Source organism: Trichechus manatus, unplaced genomic scaffold, assembly GCF_000243295.1.
Source record: "Trichechus manatus latirostris isolate Lorelei unplaced genomic scaffold, TriManLat1.0 scaffold00067, whole genome shotgun sequence".
Taxonomy (NCBI): domain Eukaryota; kingdom Metazoa; phylum Chordata; class Mammalia; order Sirenia; family Trichechidae; genus Trichechus; species Trichechus manatus.
In genome coordinates, this window is record NW_004444003.1 from 8,069,582 (window position 1) to 8,085,769 (window position 16,188).

The window sequence follows — 16,188 nt, forward strand, 5'->3', positions numbered from 1 at the left end:
GCAGCTATGAGGTCTGGGGAAGTCGCTCTCAGGTGTTGCAGTATAGCCTGTCTAGAAGGCGTAGAGACATACAACGCCTGGTATTCAGGGATCAGAAAGAGAAGGAAGATATAGAGACACAAGAAACTGAGCAATGAAGAAAGACAAAAAGGGAGAAAGAGGGAAAAGAAAACAAAACAAATTAAAAAAATAAAGAACAAGAAAGGCCCCCCAAAAAAAACAGAAAAAAAAATCCAACAAAAAAAGAAATGCCTCAGGGATCCCTCTGCACGTCTGTGGAAGCTGAAGGGGAGTTCCTTGCCATGCAGCTCCGCCTGGCCAGAAAGGGCTTCCAATTCAAGAAAAGGAAAAGAAAAGAAACAAACAATTCAAAACGAACAAACGAACAAAAGCCCCGGGATCCCACCAGTGTGGTAGCCCAGACCGGGAGGCAGCTCCACACTCGAATGCAGTGCCGTAGCCCCTCAGGAAGAAGCAAAGATGGTGCACGGAGCCAGGCACTCGAGCGAAAGGACGGGGAGGCGGCGAGAGGCAAGCAAGAAATCAAAAGAAGCAGAAAAAAAAAAAAAGCAACACCAGCAGCCAACAAATGGCACTCAGATAGCCAGCTAGTGCGGGCTGGTGCTTCTGGACAAGAGACTGTGTCCGCGGGAAGCAGAGGAGGCTAAGTGTGGGTGAAGAAGTGTAGAGAGTGGGAAAGTGTATATCACAAATTGCCAGCGCTCTGGAGCCCCTCAGGAAGAAGCAAAGATGGCGCACAGAGCCAGGCACTTGAGTGAAAGGCTGGGGAGGTGGCCAGAGGCAAGTGAGAAATCAAAAGAAGCAGAAAAAAAAAAAAGCAACACTAGCAGCCAACAAATGGCACCCAGAGAGCCGCCCACTTGGGTGGGTGGAATCCAAGCAGCCGGTGCTTCTCGGTCAAGAGACCGTGGCTGCTGGAAGCAGAGGAGGCTGAGCAGGGGCGAAGAGGGGTGGGGGGTGGGAAAGCACACACCGCAAATTACTGGTTGTTTTGTCTCCCACTGGACGCTCCGTGAGGCTGCTTTCTCGTACACCCTTTTGCTGGTCTCCGATAGGAGTCCAAGATGGTGGATCTGCACTGCGTTAGCTGGTAGGGGACCTCTGCATGAATCTCTCCGCGCTCTCCGTTCTCTGTCAGTTTTCTCACTCCATTTGGTGCTTGGCTGAGTTCTTTATGTCTTCATTTGATGTTTTAGGGTTTCAGGATTGTTGTATTCTCTGTTTGGCTTAGTTTTTCGGATCTTTGCTGTGGAGGGACCGCGTGGTGCTTCTGCCTAGAGCGCCATTTTGCTGGAACTCCTCTGATGATTTTATTATTAATGGAGTTTCTCAAAATCATAAAATGGATTATTGGTCAGTGTTCTTGAGTTAAAAGTAAATTCTACGACAAAATTTCTAAGAACATCATCCATTAATTCGTTCAGCTTATATATACATATAGTGTGTGTCTGCTATGTGCCAGACATTTTTCATAATGTGCTAGGTATAGAGTAGGGGCAAAGAACACAAAAAGTCCTGCCCTCATGACATTAACATTCTGGTCAACGAGACAAAAAATAAAAGTGAATGAGTAAAATATAGATTAAGTGTTGGTAAATTTCATTGAAAAAAATAATGCATGAAAAAGTATAAAGTGTAATGGTGGCTGGCTTTCAATTTTATATAGTATATCAGGGATGACTGCACTGAGAAAGTGACATTTGGGTAAATTCCTGAGGCTGATAAGGGAATGAGGTATTTGAATATATAGGGGAAAATTTTTCAAGTCAGAGGCACAGGAAGAATTAGTTTAAGGTCCTAGGGTGGGAGTATGGCTATGGTGTTAGAGATAGAATTGGGAGGTAGAGTAGCTGAAAAGGAATGAGCAAGGAGGTTATTGATAGGAGGAGAATTCAGAGAGGTCAGTTAGTTTAAAGTTTAACATAATGGTTAGGACTTTTGCTTTTACTCTGTATACCACTGAAGGATTTAGAGAACAAGAGTGACCTCACTTGACTTAAATACTAATAACATCTGTATGGCTCTGGCGTTGAGAATAAACCAAAGATACCAAAGGCAGAAGCAGGAAAACCAATGAAATATGATGGTGGTTTGGACCAGTTTGATAGGACTGGTAGTGGTGAGCAGTGGTAGGTTTCAGAATATAACTTTAAAGTATTCCTGGCAGAATTTTCTTGAAGAACTGAACGTACAGTATAAAAGAAAGAAAAAGAATGAAGAATAACTCTAACTTTGTTTACAGGAGTCATTGGAAGTATGAAACTGGAATGAGTTGGAGACAAAAATATGTTTTTGGAGAGTGATATCTATGAAAGTGAGGTGTGATGGTTAATTTTATGTGTCAGCTTAGCTGGGTTATGGTGCCTAGTTATTTGGTCAAACACTAGTCTAGATGTTGCTTGGAAGGTATTTACGTGTGATTAACATTTAAATCAGTTGACTTTACATAAAGCAGATTAACCTTCATAATACAGGTGGACTTAATCAGATCAAGTGAAGGCCTTAAGAGCAAAAACTAAGGTTTCCTGAGGAAGAAGGATTTTAACTCAAAGCTGTAACATAGCTATCCAGATGGAGTTTCCAGCCCACTGTCTGGCATGTTGATTTTAGACCCAAGACTGCTGGAGTTTCCAGCCTTTTGCCTGACCTGCAGAATTTGAACTTGCCAACCCACACAATTATGTGAGTCATTTCCTTAAAATAAATCTCTGAATCTCTACCTCTGTCCCTCTCTCAATTTCTGTCCTATATAATATCAATGTAGATTGAAACTGAAGCAATGGGACTTGATAGATTACCCATATAACGATATACCAGAGACAAGTTTGAGATTGGAGCCCTTGGGAACATGCAAATGTAGAGATCAGAAACAGACTGATGAACCAGCACAAAGTTCATTTAGAAGAAAAGACCATGATGTTGGGAGACGCACAAGTGAGAATGTTGTTTCAGAAACCAGGTGAAGAACGTTTTTCAGATACAAGGGAGTAAAGAATTGTGAGAAATACAGTAAGAATACATTGAGGATTGAGAATTGTCTATTAAATTTACCAAGACAGAATACTTTGGCGAGTGAGATAAAAGCATTTGAGATGAAGGGTTTCATTGAGAAGAGTTTAGAAGAGAAAATGAGCTGAGATATTGAAGAAAGGAAATATAGAAAAATTCTTTTGAGTTTTCTTGAACAGGAGAGCAAAGTTCCAGAAATCAGTAAATTATCAATTTTTCCTTGGCTGATATCTCTGTGGATAGAAAATTGTGTCCTAAAATCAGATTATTGCATTTTTATTTCTGCTTCCACATCATTGAATAGTATGTATTCCCATGTATTTTCACACAAAATTCCAATTTAGTATGCAATATAATTCTTAAATTAGTAATATTTTATCTATTGTGATAATTTAATATAATAAATTATAAAATATAAAAAATAACTATTTTATATAACTTAAAGAAACATCTTCAAATTATAGGTCTGAAGTTTGCTATTTCCTCAACAGATTCTCATTTATTCAACTAACATATATTTAATCACCTTATATGAGCCAGCCAGGTTAAAAATATTGGAAATTGTTTTCTTGTACATAAATTTTTAAAAATGCATGAAAAATCATACAATTATGAATAATCACCTAACCATTTTATCAAGATTTAAAAATGGTTTGATAGTACTTATATTTACATTATAACTTGGGGAAATATGGGCGCCCCATTTTCTAAAAGAGATGCCATTTAACATAAAGATGGTAAACAATGAGCATTTCTGGCATAATTGCAAAACTCACAGGTTGAGCAAAGCCATAGTACAAAATTTAACAAACACAATTAAAAAAAAAAATTTGTCTCCATAAAATTAGCACCTGGTTTTGGGGGAAGGTGCAGAAAATTAGTCTACATGTTATACACTCTTAAGCGCAAGCAAACACTGGTTTATGCCTCCTATTTCCTAACATTTTATATCTCAAGTTATCTCTAAAATCATTAGAATTAGACCAAAAGATAATTTTTCTTCTCTAGCTGCACACCTGTCTCTTGAACATTATTGCAGCTGAAAAAAGTTATGCTTCAATATTTTCTTCTTTAATTGAAAAAAGATACACTTGGGGCATCTTGATGCCAAGTTAATAAATCCTGAGGAAAGAATTTAATAACAGAAACATGAATATAAACTGGAAATGGACTGAATTGGCTCTACTCTAATGAACTGTGACATTTAATTTATAATGGCAAAAATTGCAGCTTAAATCCTTGTTAATCAGAATGGGACTAAATCACAAATGACTAATCAGGCCTTTCTCTTCATTTCAAAAAAATATATTTTAAGAGATAATGAAAAGAAACTCACAGTGGGGCTTACTGGTTTGACATATCTTACGTGCTTTTATTTAGCAGGGAAGAGAAGAACAGAAGAAAAATTAATCCCAAGTGAACTTTAAGTCTCTATTCTTACATAAGTGACACTTGACTTTTTATGTATGTGTGTGCGTGTATGGGAGTGTGAGTAATCAATGCTTTTTAACAGACTTTATCAAAGAAAGCGCTCGCTGGCATAAAGTAAGTGTATTCTGAGGAAACTGCATAATCTCTGGGAAGCTATTATTTCCCACATTCTCCCCCTGGTTTCTACTTATTGACCCAGCATGATGAGATTGCTAAAGCCACTTACAGAGAAGAGAAGAACAGCATCACACATACATAGGCATTTGTTTAAGAATGCAGCATAGTGGCAGCATTTACTGAACAGGAGCTGTCCACCTACAGCAGTTAGTCATTGTGCTCACACGTAAGTAAGGCAAGCTAGAAAGCTGGGTTACTGCCCTCTCCCAAAGATGAAGGGCAGGTGAAGCAACCCTGCTCCCAATGCAAGATTGTTTCTCTAAGTCACTGAATTTCTCCTATGGACTCATAATGATTATGAAATCATAGTTAAAAAAAAAAAAGTTGCTGTCGAGTCAATTACGACTCATAGCGATCCTATGGGACAGAGTAGGACTGACCCATAGGGTTTCCAAGAAGCAACTGGTGGATTCCAGCTGCCAACTTTTTGGTTATCAGCCAAGCTCTTAACCACTGTGCCACTAGAGCTTCATGAAATCATGGTAGTGACTTCAAATTTTCTGAATCAAGTAAGAAAGAGTTATCAATAAGATAGAGGGTAGAGGTCCAAAACAGTCCTAAATTTCATCTGTATGAAATGCCCCCAAAAGACACATTAATAGAGGCCATTTCAGTGGTTGTCTAAGGCTGGGAGAGAAGAGTGGCGTGGGGAGTGACTGCAAATGGGCTTGAAGGAAATGTTTGGGGTTATAGAAAGTTCTAAAACTGAAATGTGGTGATGATTTCACAATTCTATAAATTTACTAAAAATTATTGCCTGTATCCTTACAATGGGTGAATTTTCTGGTATGTAAATTATACCACAATAAAGTTTAAAAAAAGGATATGTGTTTCCGTGATTACAAGTTCCTTCAGTTTGTTAAAATTATATTTGTTTTGAGTGCTTATCTTTCAAAATAATTTGTCCAAACATTTATTGAGTGTTTACTAAGAATAACATATCCTCTTACTAGTGAGAACAAGCAACACTAATCACAAGCCTGGAATGAAAATTTTTACACCAAATAGCATTAACTTTCTTCTTCATCAACAATGTGTACATGTAATTGAATGGACAAGACTCATTGGAAAATACAGTAATAACATGTTTCAGAGCATGATACAGCTATCTGAGGCTTAAAACAAGCATTTTATGCTGTCCTGAATATTCTACTTATATGCTTTCCCCACTAAATACTACTTCATCCCTGATTTAGGCAAAATTAATTTTTTCATCTCAAAAGCATTCCAATAGCAATGATAATGCAGTTTCACTAAAGTATTTATTACTCTGCATTGTAGTTTCTAATGTGTCTGTTTCTTCACTAGTCTCTATGCTTCTTAGGGTAGATTTATGTTTCATATTTATGTTTATATCCACAGATAGTTACACAGTACCTGACACAAATAGGTAAGAAATAAATATTTCTTCCACGTCCCCTTTTGTATAACATTGAGTTTGTTTTCTCGGTGGTATAAAAAGAGCTTACGTTGTTACACCTTTTCCACTTTTCTAAACTTGAATACATAATAATGCTCAATGAAAGATTTATCTCTTGAGACAATCACTGGTCTCATTTAAGGTAAGACTACATAAAGGTGAATCTAGATCTGTGTTCTCCAATATGGAAGTAACTAGCTGCATATGGCTATTTAAATTTAAATCGATTGACATAAAAAAAAAATTTAGTCCACAGTAACGGTAGTCAATTTCAAGTGTTCAGTAGTCATATGTGGATAGTAGCTACCATATTGGAAAGTATAGATAAAGAATATTTTTATCATCACAGAAAGTTCTATTGGAAAGAGCTTATCTATATCCTCATCTGTTGTGAAGCTGATCTGAATTAAATTAATCGACTTTAAACCAGATGGAGCTAACAACTCAAAACAGCCTCGGATACACTCCATTGTGACAAATCACTAGGAAAGTTTTGAAGGACAGTAGGTTTCTTATTCCAGTCTTCTCTCTTACTATCTTCTTCTCTCCATCATTTTTTGCTGTTGATAGGTTCCCTCGAGTACCTTTCAACTCATAGCGACCTTATGTAAAATGAACAAAACACAGCCTGGCTCTGCACCATTCTCACAATCGTTGTTATGTTTGAGCCCATTGTTACAATCACTGTGTCAATCCATATCACTGAAGGTCTTCCCCTTTTTCTCTGACCCTTTACTTTACTAAGTATGATGTCCTTCTCCAAGGACTGCTCCCTCCTGATGAACATGTCCAAAGTATGTGAGACAAAGTCTCTCCATCCTTGCTTCTAAGAAGCATTTGTACTCCTTACTTCTTATACTTCTTCCAAGACAGACTGGTTTGTTCTACTAGAGTCCACAGTATTTTCAGCATTCTTTGCCAACACCGTAATTCAGAGGCATCAATACTTTGGTCTTCCTTATTCATTGTCCGGTTTCAATATGTGTATGAAGCAATTGAAAATACCGTGGCTTAGATCAGGCTCTATTTAGTCCCGAAAGTGACATCTTTGCTTTTTAACACTTTAAATAGGTCTTTTGAGCAGATTTATCCAAAGAAATACATCATTTGATTTCTTGACTGCTTTTTCCTTGGGTATTGAGTGTGGATCCAAGTAAAATAAAAACCTTGACAACTTCAATGTTTTCTCTGTTTATCATGATGTTGCTTACTGGTCCAGTTGTGAAAATTTTTGTTTTCTTTATGTTGAGGTGTAATCCATAATGAAGGTTGTAGTCTTTGATCTTCATCAGTAGGTGCTTCAGATACTCCACTTTCAGCAAGCAAGGTTGTGTCATCTGCATATTGCAGGTTGTTAATGAGCTTTCCTCCAATCCTGATGCTGTGTTCTTCTTCATATAGTCCAGCTTCTTGGATTATTTGCTCAGCATGCAGATTGAATAATTATGGTGAAAGGATACAACCCTTATGCACACTTTTAAAAATTTTAAACCAGGTATTATCCCCCTGTTTTCTTTGAAGGTCGGCCTCATGGTCTATGTATAGGTTCCACATGAGCACGTTTAAGTATTGTTAAATTCCAGTGTTATCCATAATTTGTTATGATCCACACAGTTGAATGCCTTTGCATTCTCCATAAAACACAGGCAAACATCTTTCTGGTATTCTCTGCTTTTAGCCAAGATCAATCTGACATCAGCAATGATATCCCTCATTCCATGCCCTCTTCTGAAACCAGCTTGAATTTCTGGCAGTTCCCTGTCGATGGTCTGCTGCAACCATTTTTTAATTATCTTCAGTAAAATTTTACTTGCATGTGATATTAATGATTTTGTTTGATAATTTATGCATTCTGTTGGATCACTTTTCTTTGGAATGGGTATGTATATCTGTTGGTTGGCCAGACAGCTGTATTCCAATTTTCTTGACATACACAAGTGAGCACTTCCAGCATTGCATCCATTTGTTGAAACATCTCAGCTGGTACTCCATCAATTCCTGGAGCCTTGTTTCTTGCCAATTTCTTCAGTGCAGCTTAGACTTCCTTCAGTACTTTCAGTTCTTGATTATACATTACCTCCTGAAATGGCTGGATGTTGACCAGTTCTTTTTGGTACAGTGACAATGTGTAGTCCTTCCATCTTCTTTTGATGTTTCCTGAGTCATTTAATATTTTGTCCACAGTATCCTTCAATTTTGCAACGCGAGCCTTGGTTTTTTTTCTTTGGTTCTTTTGGCTTGAGAAATGTTGAGTGTGTTCTTCCCTTTTGGTTTTCTAACTCCAGGTCTTTGCACATTTCATTATAATACTTTACTTTGTCTTCTCAAGCTGCCCTTTGAAATCTTCAATTCTTTTACTTCATCATTCCTTATTTTTGTTTTAACTACTCTACTTTCAAGAGCAAGTTTCAGAGTCTCCTCTGACATCCATTTTGGTCTTTTCTTTCTTACCTGTCTTTTTAATGACCTTCTGATTACTTCTTGTATAATGTCCTTGATGTCATCCCACAACTCATCTGGTCTTTGGTCTTTAGTGTTCAATGCATCTAATCTGTTCTTGAGATGGTCTCTAAATTCAGGTGGAATATACTCAAGGTCATATGTTGGCTCTCATGAAATAGTTTTAATTTGCTTCACCTTCAGCTTGAACTTGCATGTGATCAGTTGATGGTCTGTTCTGCAGTCGGCCCTTGACCTTGTTATGACTTATGATATTGAGCTTCTCTAACATATATTTCCAGAGATGTAGTTGATTTGATTCCTGTGTATTCTATCCAGCAAGTTTCACATGTATAGTTGCCACTTATGTTGTTGAAAAATGGTATTTCTGATGAATAAGTTGTTGGTCTTGCAAAATTCTATTGTTTCCAGTGTTGTTTCAATCACCAAGGCCACATTTTCCAACTACTGATACTTCTTGTTTCCAACTTCAGCATTCCAATCACCAGTAATTATCAATGCATCTTGATTTCATGTTTGATCAATTTCAAAATGCAGAAGTTGGTAAAAATCTTCAATTCATCTTTGGCATTAATAGTGTGTAAATTTAAATAATAGTCATATTAACTGTTCTTCCTTGTAGGTGTATAGATATTATCCTATCACTAACAGGGTGTACTTCAGGATAGATTTCAAAATGTTCTTTTTGAGGATGAATGCGACACCATTCCTCTTCAATTTGTTATTCCCAACGTGTGGTTGTCCTATTCAAAATGGCATTCCAGTCCATTTCAGCTCACAAATGCCTAGGATATTGAACATCTCTTTATGTGTTTGTAAGCCACTTGAATGTCCTCTTTGGGGAAGTGTCTGTTCATGTCCTTTGCCCATTTTTGATTGGATTTTTTGTCTTTTTGTTGTTGAGTTGTTAAAATTTTCAATATATTTTAGAGATTAGATCCTTGTCAGATGTCATTGCCAAATATTTTTTCACAGTCTATAGGTTCTCTTTTTACACTTTTGGTAAAATCTTTTGATAAGCGTAAGTATTTAATTTTTAGGAGGTCCCAGTTATCTAATTTATCTTCTGTCATTAGACTGTGTTTTTAGTTGTGTTTGATAGACTATTTATGACAAATATTAGGTCCCCTGTTTTTTTCCCTCTGTTATCTCCCAGGAAATTTATAGTTTTAACTTTAACATTTGGGATTTTGATCTATTTTGATCCATGGTGTGAGGTATGGATCCTGTTTCTTTTTTCTGCAGATGGATATCCAGTTTTGCCAGCCCCATTTGTTAAAGAGACTGTTTCTTCTTCATTGAATGGACTTTGACACTTTGTTGAAGATCAGCTGCCTGTAGATGCATGGATTTACTTTTGGATTCTCAATTCCATTCCTTTGGTCTATATGTCTGTCATTGAACCAGTACTAGGCTATTTTTGGTTACTGTGGCTATATAGTAAGTTTTGAGATATGGAAACGTGAGGTCTCCTACTTTATTCTTCTTCGATACTCCTTTAGCTATTCAGGGCTCTTTCCCGTCCATAGAAAGTTGGAGATTAGTTTTCCCATTTCATTAAAGAATGTGTTTGGGATTTGGATAGGGATTGCATTATACCTATAGATCACTTAGGGTAGTTTTGACATTTTCATGTTGTCTCCCAATCCATGAGCATGGAATGTTTTTCCACTTATGTAGATCTCTTTTGGTTTCTTGCAGTAGTATTTTATAGTTTTCCTTGCATAATACTTTTATGTCCCTGGTTAGGTATTTTATCCTTTTGGGGACTATTGTAAATCATATTTTAAAGTTCTCCTTTTTAATGTAGAGGAACCCAACTGATTTTTTATGTTGATCTTGTATCATGCAACTTTGCTGAATCCTTCTTTTAGTTCCAGTAACTTTCCTGTGGAATCTCTGGTATTTTCTATGTACAGGATCATGTCATCTGTGAATAGAGATAGTTTTACTCCTGCCTTTCCAATCTGGATAAATTTTATTTCCCTTTCTTGCTTTATTGCTCTGGCTAGGACTTCCAGTACAATATTGAATAAGGGTGTTGATAATGGGCATCCTTGTCTCGTCCCTATTCTCAAGGGGAATGCTCTGAATTTTTCTTCATTGAGAATAATGTTGGCTGTTGGTTTTGCATATATGCCCTTAATTTATGTTGAAGAATTTCCTTTCTATTCCTATTCTGTTGAGAATTTTCTTAATCAGGAAAAGTTGTTGGATTTTATCAAATGCCTTTTCTGTGTTGATTGAGATGATCCTATGATTCTTTTCCTTTGTTTTATTTATATGTTGAATTACATTGGTTGATTTTCTAACATTGAACCACCCTTTTATCTCTGGTATGAATCCCACTTGATTATGATGTATTATTATTAATATTATTATTATTTTATGTGCTATTGAATTCTGTTGGCTAGAATTTGGTTGAGAATTTTTCATCTATATTCATTGAGGAGCCCTGGTAGCGCAGTGGTTAAGAGCTACAGCTGCTAACCAAATGGTCAGCAGTTCGAATCTACCAGTTGCTCCTTGGAAACCCTATAGGGAAGTTCTACTCTGTCCTATAGAGTCAGTATGAGTTGGAATCAACTTGATGACAATGGGTGTTATATTCATTGAGGAATATTGGTCTGTAATTTTCTTTTTTTGTGGTGTTTTTTCCTGGCTTTGGTATCAGGGTTATGTTAGCTTCATAGAATGAATTAAGGAGTATCACCTCATTTTCTATGTTCTGGTATAAGTTTGAATAGAATTGTGTCAAATGTTCTATGAATGTTTGGTAGAATTCTTCAGTGAAACCATCTGGGCCAGAGTTTTGTTTTGTTTTGTTTTTTTTAATGACTTGTTCAATTTCTTCTTTTGTTATGTGTCTATTTAGATTTTCTATCTTTATTGTGTTAGTTTTGGTAGGTAGTCTGTTTCTAGAAATTTGCCTATTTCTTTTAGGTTTTTAAATTTGTTGGAGTACACAATTTTTCCTAATATTCTGTATCTCAGTTTGTTCTATTGTAATGTCACTCATTTCATTTCTTATTTTGGTTGTTTGCATCTTCTAATTTTTCCTTTGTTTATTTCACCAGTGGTTTGTCAATTATATTTATCCTCTCAAAGAACAACTTCTAGTGTTCTTTCTATTGTTTTTGTGATTTCTATTACATTTATTTCTGCTCTGATATTTGTAATTTCCTTTCTTCTGGTAACTATGATCTTCTTTTGTTCTTCCTTTTCTATTTGTTGAAGTTGTTGGTTAAGTTACTGATTTTGGATCTTTTTCTTTTTTTTGAAATGTATACATTTTTTGCTGTAAATTTTCCTCCGAGAACTGCTTTTGGTGTGTCCCAAAGGTTTTGATATGTTGTGTTTTCATTCTCATTTGATTCTAAGTATTTTTAATTTCATTTTTGATTTCTTCTATGACCCAATTTTTTTTAAATAATGTGTTATTTAGTTTCCATATATTTAATTTTTTTCCTCATTCTTCCTGCTATTTATTTCTAGTTTTATAGTGTTATGTTCAGAGAAGATACTTTGTATTAATTCAAAGTTTTTTAATTTATTGAAGTTTGCTTTGTGGCCTAAAATATGGTCTATTCTGGAAAATGTTCTGTGTGTTGGAGAAGAATGTGTATTGTGCTGCTGTTGGATAGTGTGTTCTGTATATGTCTATGAGGTCAAGTTGGTTAATTTTGTTATTTAGATCTTCTGTATCTTTGATTTTCTTTCTAGTTGTTCTGTCATAACAAGTGGTTTGTTACTCTCCTACTATTATTGTAGTACTTTCTATTTCTCTTTTTAATTGTGTTAGAGTTTGTTTTATGTATTTTGAAGCTCTGTCATTGGGTGCACAAATATTTCTAATTGTTATGTCATCTTGGTGAATCTACCCTTAATCATTATGTAATGTCCTTTGTCTCTTGTAGTGGATTTTGACTTAAAATCTATTTTGTCAGAAATTATTATTGCCTTCCCTGCTCTGTTTTGGTTACTGTTTGCTTGATGTATTTTTTGCATCCTTTCATTTTTAACCTATTTATGACTTTGTGTCAAGGTGTGTCTCTTGTAGGCGACATTTTGATGGGTCATGTTTTTTTATCCATCCTGCCACTCTTTGCCTTTTGACTGGCGCATTTAATCCATTTACATTCAGTGTGAGAAGTATGAATTCATTGTTGTCATTTTGTTATTTTTTTTTTTGGTGGTGTTAATGGTTTCTTTGTTCATCTTAATTTTCTGTACTGGGCCCTTTTTGTGCATGGATTTTCTTTTGCTATCATTTTTTGTTGTTACTTTTGTTTACTGAGTCTTTTTTATTTTCTTCTTTATTTTGGTTAGTAGATTTATTAATTTTCTTTGCAATTACCATGTACTTTACCTTTACACTCCTGTGATTAAAACAGTCTGTTATGTCTTGAAATCTCCTTGACTTCCTCTCTTTATGGAAGTTCTATAACTGCCCCCTTTCTTTTGAAGTTGTTTTCATTTACAGCTTAACATATCTGATTCCTTGTCATTAGTTTTGTAGCTTTATTATACTTTTGTGAAGTCTTTATCTGGGTTGGTATATGGATAACGCTGTTGTGAATCCTCATTCTCTGTTTTCATTCAGTCTATCTTTCCACTTGATGTTTGGTCTAATTCTTCATCCTTCTGTTTGATGCTCAGGGTTCCAAGGTTGTCATCTGTATCCATTTCACTTGGATCTCGAGTCTTTGTTGTAAAGGGACCTTATGGTGTGTCTTACTAAGCCGCCTTAGTCTTGTGCTGTGTGCTCTGGCCAATTACATTTTGTAGCTATTCATAGTAAGGCTGTAAAGAAGGGTTATCAAATCCTCAGCCTACAGTAACAAGCTAATTGCCTGCAGAGGTAGAGAGGAATGTCCTTGTTTTCTCTGTTCTCGTTTTCTCAGAACAGTTCATTACATATTTTTCTATACCTGAACAGAAACATCAGGTCATAACCACCATTAGCTGCAAAGTACAACGTGTTAGGGGAGAGAACATGTTAGGTTAACTTAATTACTCCACACTGAAGAAGTATATTTAGGGCACAGACAATGAACCAGCTATTGGAAAAATGAAGATGCTACATCATATTCCAGTTCTAAGTTGGCGAGTTTTTGTTCTAGTTTCTCTAAGTCATTTGTCTCTAATCTTTTCAATAACCTTTTAAGATAGGTTTTATCAGCTCAATTTTAAAGATGAGTTAGACTAAGAAAGAGATAAATTACTTACTCACAGTCTTGCAGCTAGTAAGTAGTGATATTGGGATTGAATTTTATGTATGCTTGATTCAAAAGCCAACGGCTTATTCTCTCTCTCCTCTTTTGAGTGTTTAGATGTTTCCATTTTGGAATAAATATGTCTGTCAAATCAGTTTGTGACAATTGCTGTATGATTGGTAGAAATAGGAGAAATTCAAAGGAGGCTGAAAGTAGCACTTATTTGTAGCATGCAAGTTAGGATCACAGCCTCTGACTTCTCCAAATGTTTTACCTACACTACCAAAGAGTTGCAGACGACAGTGAGGGATGTGGTGAGGGTGGTTGCATCCTTGGCAGCCACCTCAGATATTAGTCTCACATACTCTAACTGAGAGTAGCTTTTACTTATCCATCTATTCACTGATTTACTAACTTACAAAAATATATTAAGTATATATTTTGTACCAGATTTTATGCTAGTTTTTTTATGCTAAATATTACCAATAACCAGTTGCCATCGAGTTGATTCTGACCCATGGTGATCCTATCTGTGTCAGAGTAGAACAGTACTCCACAGGGTTTTCAATGACTGATATTTTGGGAGTAGACTGCCGGGTCTTTCTTCGGAGGTGTGTTCCAGCGGACTCAAACCTCTAACATTTTGGTTAGCAGCTGAGAGTGTTAACCATTTGAACTACCCAGGGACTTCTATGCTAGGTACTGAGGATACAATAAGGAAACAAAATAAAACAAAAACACTCCTCCCTTTCCTTCAGGCTGGTTCAGGCCCTAACCACAGAGAGGCAAGATGTCTGACTGAAGGAAAAGAAAGGAAACCTAAGTAGTGATCTATACTGGGATTTCTTCCCTTGACAGGAAGATTGGCTTAGAATATTTGTTTTAACAAAAGATCTGCTTAGATTTTAGTATTAGTTTGGCCTCTCTTACATGCCAGAAGAGACCAAAAAAAACAACATCCTTACTAAACTGTGTTAATTGAGGTATACTCATTAGATTTGATTCTCAGAAATGTCAGGAAATTAAACATCAGAGTTCCCTAAGCAGCTATCCAATAAAGCATTTTGCTCGTAAGAGAAGTCAAAGTACAATTAAGAACCATCCCTTTCCATTAGCTTCTTTTCTTCTACTCCACCTCATCCCTTTCAGATTTTTCACACTTTTGTATGCTTCTTTTAAAAGCAAGAATCTGGTAGTATGTACAACTGAGTTGGAAGAAACGGTATGGAGTAACTACAAGAATCATACTTGTCACAGGAACTATTTTATAGTCTAAGTGTATATTTTTATAACCATCATTCCTCTGCAGGCATATAAAGTTATTAAAATTATATACACAAAAATATTTTTCCTGAGCCTTAAAAATATTTGCCCTACATCCTCTAAGATTTCCACCATGTCTCCTGCCCTCCATTAACTAACTCTGAATTTTAAACTTATCTGACAAGGAGTTTGGATTATTGAATTACACAATACCAGGTAGAATGTTCTGTTCTCTAAAATTGTTCATAAAGACCATAAATCTTATCTAAGTAGTTGTAAGTCCCAAAGTTATATAGAACCCCACAGTATTTTTGTGAGTATAAGAATCAAAAATGTCCTGCTCAATTTTTTCAGATTTATTGTGTATAATTTACATACAGTAATTTACTCTTTTTTTTAGTGTGTACAGTAATATAAGTTTTATAAATGCATAGTCATGTAACCATCACCACAAAAGCTAGAAAACAGTTCCATTACCTGAAAGATATTCACTGATTACCCTTTGTGATTGGAGGTATTGGCTACCACTGAACTGTTTTCTGCACCTATAGTTCTGTCTTTTCTAAAATGTCATATGAATGAACTCCTACAATATGTAACTTTGAGTCTGGCTTCTTTCAGTTAGCATACTGTATTTGAGATTCATCCATATTATGTCATGTATCAATAGAGCTATGTTATCCTAATAGATATAAATATCATGGAAAAGATTTAGGATTTCATCAAATTCAAAGAGTATTAATCATGTAAGTACTTTGAGAGTCAAGGAAGTTCCAAACACATTCAAGTAATATAGTGGCCTGAGTAGTTTGCAAACTTGCATGACTAGAGCAAGGACTTAGGCTATGTGAATTTCAAAATCCCTGAGAGTAAATCCCTTTTTATAATTATAAAGTTCCTCCTATAGACTGTAATGGAAGCTCATCCCTATTAATGCTCTATTAAGTTGGATGAAAGGAATCTAGTTATAGTCCTCATCAAAAATTTTGTTCAATAAGTAACCTCCATTTGGTGAGCAGGAAATTATCCTCATAGAGATTTAACATCAGTCAATCCCAGGAAAGTTTATAATTCAATATAGAAATGTTTAAGAGAACCAAACCCATATAGTATAAATGCATATTTTGACATAAAACTGGGTGCTTATTTGGTACTTTATTTACTTGCTATGTTTAAAAAAGTTCAGTGAGT